Genomic DNA, 7,914 nt, shown 5'->3' on the forward strand with positions numbered 1-7,914 from the left:
AAAATCTGTACTAGTGGAGACAAAGGAAAATATCAAATAACATTTAACTTAAATTAATATTTAATATATAGTAACCTTTTGTTTAACAATCTAGATAAATAGAAAAGCATGATAATACATGATTCATTGCAGACCAAATAATATGATTGTTTAATACATGCAGAATCTTACAAAACAATGGTTTAAACCAAGGCACAAACTAGTCATAAAACAAATAAAAAGCATTCAACAATGAAGAAATATAGTCATCAAAATAACAAATTATACAAAGGCTTGGGTATTTGATGTCCGCAGCACAATATATCACACAAGCGAAGGAATAAAAAGGCGTGGACAATGCGCCATTTAAAATTACTAGAAAAACATGTAACATGTGATGATGACAGAATTGTACCTTTGGAAGGCTCCAACGGCTAATTCTTTTCAAGAATCTGGGATTCTTTTAGCTTACTCGATCTTTTCCCGGAAGGGTTAAAGGCACCAAATTCTACAACAATTCTTTGGCTGTTTATTTCACATTTGATCGCCCCCACGCTTGGGATCTGGGAATTGAGAGGTGCCACCACCACAGGATCTGAAGTAGAGGAGTAAACACCGAACACATACAATGTTGGGCAAGCCCAGAGATGGGAACCTAATTTGACCTTTTCCCTTTTGACTCCAACTCCGGCCACAAAGGTGGAAGTGAAGTAAGGAGATTGTTTCACAGAACATGTTTGTAAATGCGGCATCACCAACTGGATTATCTTAATGAAGATTACCAATAATACATGCAGATGATTGGGTGCCACGTTCATGACTGGAACTGCCATCAGGAACATGTGTGGGCCCATTGACTGAAATGGTAGAAGATCTGTAACATATAGACAAAATTCAGAGTGGAAGCACAATTTTTTGCAAAGAGATGAGCAAATTAGGCTAAAAAAACAAAATACAACATATTTACTTTGTGACATGAGGGTTCGCATTATTTTTTGTTTTTTCTGGAACTGACAGGGAGGGCTTAAAACCTCTCTCCATGCTATTACTGACTCCATTTTCCTTATGAGCACTCACATGCCTTCCACCACCAGCACCTAGTAGTGATAAGACAAAAAAATCCAATGAAATATATAATATAAGCAAAAATGAAGGGGGTGAATTGATATTTGGTGATTTACAGATCTCACAGAATACAAAGCCAAAATATTTAAGAACTTGCAGCTGAAAAACAAGTACTTGTGTCTTAGTTACAAGGACTCAAAATGAAAATTAAACGAAGCACATCAAATGCAATGTCATGAGGTTTTTGTCCTTCTCTATTATTCTATGTGTATAAAACAGTGTCCAACTTTTGAAAGAGCAGAAAAAGAAAGAAAAAACACTCCTCCTGAACTAAAAGTTCAACATCTGAAATTACAAGTCACATGCCCGATGGAAATTTAAAGAAAAGATATCCGGTCTACATCTTGGCAACTTCTAGTTAACCAAACTGATCATTAAGTAAAACATGATTTCACGGCACGATTTTTCATAATTCATTAAAGACACGACACCTCTCAAAGATTACCCATTAAAAATAATTTCAAATTCATTATGAAACTACATACGAGCTATGAAGCATGGATATGGTTATTATATAATATTGATACATCAATACGACAAAACTTAAAATATGAATAAGGGTATGGCCCGAAGGCAAGAAGAAAACAATAAAGGAAAATCAGCATTTACACGTTGTGAATGGCTACTTGGTGTTAAGATACAGAATGCCACCAGCACTACCCACTAATTAAAATTTATAATGAAACAATTATACTCTATATGGCTTTTGGAATAACCATAACCTCTTAGGAACAAAATTAAAGAACAACCACGATTGTAGATATAAAATAAATAAATGACAAGATCGTTGATATTATTAAAAGAAAGAAACATAACAAATAAAAAAGGAAAAGACTTAAGCTCAAAAAAAGTGTTTTCTATTCTTCCTTTCTTCATTCTTATCCACTTCATTCTTATTTGAGTATTTCTGTTCAGTAAGAGAGGTAATATTTAAGGTTAACCTCAGCTTCAATTTCAGATAATCTCTTATGATGAATTTGGATTTAACCTCTGCCAAAGCATGAAGTTGCCTTAACAGATCACCACCACCCCTGCAAATATTAGTTGCCGATTTAGAAAGTTAGATTACCAAAAGGGGATAAAAATAATTAAAACCATCTTCTTGTGTAGAAATAATAGCAACAATGGATTTTACCTTTTAACACTTGTAAAAAACATAAATATGTGCAGGAAAAAAAAATCAAGAAGTTTTCATAGTTCAATAAGCACATTCCAATACTTGTAGATAAGGTTTTGGCAAAGAGTAGTTAAGTAACAACTGACCAAAATTATAAATCATTACCATTCTCAAGAATGGGGCAAAAGCATCAAGGATATTTTCTTACTTGCAACTTTCACCAGTCAGAAGGCCACTAGGCTGAAATATATCACCCTCGAGAGTGGGGGTGCCAATTTTTCTATTAAAAGCAACCTATGGACCAGCCATTAATGTGAAAATGAGATGAAGCTCAACAAGATAACAAAAAAAAAAAAAACATTTATTCAAAATACGTGGTAGTTTAGACACGTACAAGATGACAAATTAATTTGGTCCAATGCCAAAAATAAGGTTTAGCTAACACTTTTACAGATCAATAGCACAACCTTAAACCAAAGCGCATGTGTTTCTAAGATGTTTGTCAAACAATAAATTCATTCATCAATTCTAAGTTTTGAGAAAAAAATCCAACACCACATGTTCTCCGATCCTTTTTTGCAGTGTTGCTTAGTGAACTACAGTACATTTAAATCAAGACGTAGAATCAATGTTGCACTCAAATATAACATGACCAGAAACATAGCAGCAAAGCAACAAAAGAAAAAATGTCATCTTCATATGGAAAATATATGTTATAATCATCTACAAAGGCACCTTAGGGAAAAAGATTACTAAAAAGGACTTACCTCCCTTGTTGCATCAATAGTTTTGCAAACAAATGTTGAACCAAATACATATTCCATAGCACGCTACAACACACATCAACTCTCTTTAAAAACAAAATATAACTAACCCAAGCCAAAGTTCTTTTATCCAACCAAAAACAAAAACGCACGAATGCTAATAAGATTTTGCCCATCCATTGCTTATTATTCTTGGCCAGATAAACATGATTCGATGATATAAATGATATACCATTAAGAAAGGCACGTGCTAGAAACATTCCAGAGCACACAATTGCACATGGGCAAAACAACAAATGGTCTCCAGCAACACCAAACACCATCAATTCAATGAGCAACAAAAGGATAGAATAGCATAAAAAACATATGTGAATTTATACCTTCAGTTCCTGATCATATCCAACCAAAGACAGAGCCACTTCTGCATTCCCCTTGCCAACCTGAAAATGTAGGATAATAACCTTCTAACAAACAAAAACAAATACGGGATATATAAAATACAAAGAAAGCCAAATACAAAGACAAACCAATCTAACAGAAGCATTTTGGGATTGAATTTGGTTTAGATGGATAACTGTGTAACTCTTCTTCAGAGATCACCATTTTGAAGAAGTTGCTTTCCAGTATTTTCTGTGTCTACTATAATATTAAACAATTTTCTCCTGCAGCATCCTAAAAATGAACTGAGTGTAAGAGTCCAGTTATGATTATTTTAGAACATGTCAAAACTTGGCAACATATTATACCATTTCTAAAATAAACCAAGTATATGGCATCATGCAAGGCCAACCTCTAAGGCAGTCATTGTGAAGCCATCCTTCACTTTAATTAGTTTAGCAACCGCACCGTTAACCCTAGTCCTATCAAAATTCTTCATGGGATCATGGTATGTGAAATCCATGCTAAAAGAATTCGAATTTCATCCATTAACTTCTGCACTAGCTCCAACTCAACTGTACGATCCTGAAGAACAATTTAATAATTACAACTCACAATTTACAATACACAGAAGAATTTTGACCAAACTGAAAACTTATGCCATCTGAGGTAGAATTTGTAGTAGAACCACCATTGGAAGAGATACCTTTTGTAAGGCTTCCATCTGCCCCTCTTCATACAGAAGAGATTCCAAAGCCAATTTGACATTTTCCACGTCTTTTGTTCTAGCATCGAGCTCATTTTCTACAACAACAGCTTCTTCACGTTTTGATAATAACTGATTTGCTTTCTCTTTCAGCTCTTTCTCAGAGTGGCTTATTTTTGTTTTCAGGAACTAGTTTGGGCTTGACACCAACTTTGTATTTTTCAATGGATAACAAACAAGTTATGATATTTCCTAAGAGTATTGAAGTTAACATCCCCACGTAGTTCATGTATTCACAACTTATAATTACTAAAATATTAAGTGTAGAACTCAAGCAAGCAAAATTATGTTGCACATTGCGGAATGGGAAAGCAAAGGGTGTGAGGGTTACAGTCACTGATTCACGTATCAATAGGCCATCAAATAATGACAACTGCAAACTCTTGACCATTATGTTTATGCAGGATAAATGACAAAGTTAAGAGACACACTTGCACACACTTTCTAAGTCCGTTGATTGTCGGACCATACTGACCATTTGTATCATTATAAATGGAGATTGATTACGGATCTTTCAATATGGAAACACGTGTCTTCGCATTAGAAATTGGAAATTTATGACCAAGCCAATGAAATTCTGTCATAGATGCAGCCTGCTGAGATCTTGCCTCAGCCATAACAGCCTGCAAATCGAGATAAAGCGAGACATGAGATAAATGGCAAGTAATGTAACAAAAGTCTGGAAATTCTTTTCCAATTTTACAGATAAGAAGAAAATATAATCTAACCACTATTAAAAAGGAGATGACCATAAATAGATCAGGATACAACATTATTCATAGCTTAACCTTTGAAACAACTAAACTTACCTCTAGTTTAGCTTTGAAAAGATCGAGTGCAGGTCCTTCCATTTCACCAATGTGCATGAGTTCAGAAGTTTGTAAATTTGACTCACCAAGTTTATGTAGACAGTATCGTATACTTGGTTCTAGTTCCTCAACACGCTCACGGTACAAAACCTGATTCTCTAGGTCTCCATATTTCCCGAGTTCCTCATAAACAGCCCCATTAGATAATGAAGTTAGCTACCATCCAACAACGATACGACTAAAGGAGAGGAGAGAAATTCCTGATAGCAGAAACATTCTAGATAGCCAAATTAGAAAGGGAACAAAGATTTTGAAGAAGCCAAAAATGGAAAATGCACAAGGATATGCTAGTAAATTCAAAGAGCAAATTACTCCCAAAGAAAGCAGAAAGGAACCTTAATCAAAATTTCATACAGTGAGAGTTCATATCTAATAACCCACACCACTCTATGTAATAGATTCAACAAAAGAAATATTCAAGGCCAAACCCATCTATCAAGCAAAGACACTAAAAATTAGAATAGAAAAGTAGGCATCTTTGGGAGTAATTTCATGGACTCCAAACTGCAATTACCTGAAGCCCAACAACACGACCTAGAAAAATTAGAATGAGGTGGAAATGTACCAAAAAGTATGCACACACCCAAAAAACAAAAAACAAAAAAATCAAATAAATGTAAGGACAGAGGGATAGAACACAAAATCCTAAAAATTTAAAAATAAATAAAACAAATAAAAAAATGGCTAGAAAATTTTACTTGAAAGAAGTGCCTCAATCTCAAGAATATTCATTATGTTTCCAAAAAACAACAAAGCTATGGAAAATGGTAGCACACAGATGGCCAGAGAGAGAGAGAGAGAAAAAAAGAACATGAAGAAGAAGAAGAAGAAGAAGAGCTAACCTGGTTCAGAGATTGAGACTGACTGAGAGAGTTGAAGAGAGACACACCGCACCGTAGTCGCTGGCTAGCCACCGTCGCACGTTGCTCGCCGTCGTCTGCAGCTGCTTGCCGTCGTCTGCCGCTGCTCGCCGTCAAGAGAGAGAGAGAGAGAGAGAGAGAGAAAGTCGTAAGAAGAGATGGGGAAAGATTAGGGATTTTTGGTTCAAGGGGGAAGAGAGAGAGAGTCGCAAGAAGAGATGGGAAAAGATTAGGGGTTTTTGGTTAAGGGGGGAAAGATTAGGGATTTTTTGTTAAAGGGGGGAAAAATGAGCGCCAAGGAGGAAAATAGCTGAGCCCAGATTTTGGGGGTTTTTTTTTTGCGACGTCAAGTTTCATACCGTCGCAAAAAACTTGAATTATTTGCGACTGTCGTTTTTGCCGTCGCAAAAGCTTGTTCATTTGCGACAGGAAATGGTGCCGTCGCTGAAATCCGATTTATTGGCGACGGCAAGTGGTACCGTCGTAAAAAATCACTTTTTGCGACGGCAAATGATGCCGTCGCAAATGCTTCCGTGTTATATACCCTCTTTTCTTGTAGTGTGTCCTTGATAGAGCATTAATGTCCGAGGCAAACATAGCAGCCCTGAAAATATCAAAATCAACATCATCAACTGAATCAGAAAGAATGAAACAGAAGAAACAGAAAGTCGAAATGACTAGTAATTCAGTGACCTCTGCGAATGAAAAATCTAGGGCAATAACTGTGAACAAGGAGAGTCGGGGAAGCAATGTGAACAATGGTTATACCTATTTGTAGAGAATGTGGGAAACAACATTGGGGCATTTGTCGCCGCCTATCAGGAGCTTGTTTTAGATATGGACAGAAAGGACACTTAGCTAAATCTTGCTCACGAGCTCATCTGAACAACACCTAGAAGCAAGGAAGGGTTTACATCCTAGTTCTAGCAGATGCTCGGAGTACTGAAATGACTGACGCAGGTATTACCTTAATTATGTGTAAAATGTATGTATGAAAAGTGATTTGAGAAATCTGTATGACCATGACTTGAACTGAACCGTTATATATTGACTGACATCATTGAATAATTAGACCCATGAACTCGAATTATGTACGTGAACCGTTTGTGTGTGGAACTTTTGAAATTGAGAACCTATGTTAGTTTGGAAGCATGAACTTTTACTTATGAAATTGCGAATAAATGTCTAAATGATCATTGATTCTAGACTCGTATCCATACACATATGTCCTTGCTTGTACACTTTGACACCTACTGCCTGATGTGAATTATATGTGTGACGCTTTAGACTCTTTTGTGTAATAACTACCTATTGTATGGAGAATGTTTGGACTTATATATATCTATACCTTTGCTTGGGATGTTGATTGATTCAAACTTGACACGCTCTTTGTATTTAGACTGAGTGGACTTATGACTTGTTACCTTAACTATCGTATTTAGAGAAACTGTTTTGTGTTCATTTGTACATAGACCTTGTGAATCTGTATTGGGAAGGTTATTAGACTCTGAATAGACTCTGGACATGCACATATATGACTATACCTTTGCTCAGAATGATTGATATGATTATTTGTTTGATAGCTTGACCGATGGGAATATGACTCTGGGATTGTGTGACTAAACCGTGAATGATAAACTCTAAACTAAGGACTGTGATTGTTGAACATTGACAAGACTGTTTGACTAGACCAGTGAGCCCACGCTTTAATGACTGTATGACCGAGTTGAAACTTCTGTATAACGATCTGCTATTGTGTACCTTATGTTTACATGAAAAACTCATTTGGGAAATTGCTATATTGACTGTAATGCTTACCTCTCGATGTAAATAACTGCATGCCTGTGCATTTACCTGTAGAATTATTGGGAGGAAACACATTGTATATGACCTGGAACACTTTGACGTGAACTACTATGATACATGACTCTGATGTGACTTTGAGAATTGATGAACTTAGACTAATTGTGGAATTACTGACTATGCACCTAAGCGAATGGAGTATGAACTAGAACCTTTACCTGATCTTATGTGATAGGACTATGGTTTGATGAGA

General features: G+C 35.9%; 1 non-coding gene across 5 annotated transcripts; it reads right to left on the reverse strand.

Moving 5' to 3' along the window:
• Positions 1 to 606: 606 nt before the first annotated feature.
• Positions 607 to 5,121, reverse strand: LOC114287583 (uncharacterized). Of its 5 annotated transcripts, none has more exons than XR_014332672.1 (8): positions 4,939 to 5,121; positions 3,732 to 4,752; positions 3,513 to 3,657; positions 3,366 to 3,425; positions 2,989 to 3,051; positions 2,430 to 2,515; positions 947 to 1,076; positions 607 to 853 (listed from the first exon to the last, which is right to left on the reverse strand). It is a non-coding gene; the product is annotated as an uncharacterized LOC114287583 (transcript). The 5 variants fall into 5 exon arrangements; XR_014332670.1 differs by having other exon boundaries at positions 609 to 853; positions 2,387 to 2,515; positions 3,776 to 4,752; positions 4,939 to 5,120; XR_014332669.1 differs by having other exon boundaries at positions 610 to 853; positions 3,776 to 4,752; positions 4,939 to 5,119.
• Positions 5,122 to 7,914: the final 2,793 nt, after the last annotated feature.

Source organism: Camellia sinensis, chromosome 6 (assembly GCF_055761805.1).
Source record: "Camellia sinensis isolate YWXY chromosome 6, ASM5576180v1, whole genome shotgun sequence".
NCBI lineage: Eukaryota > Viridiplantae > Streptophyta > Magnoliopsida > Ericales > Theaceae > Camellia > Camellia sinensis.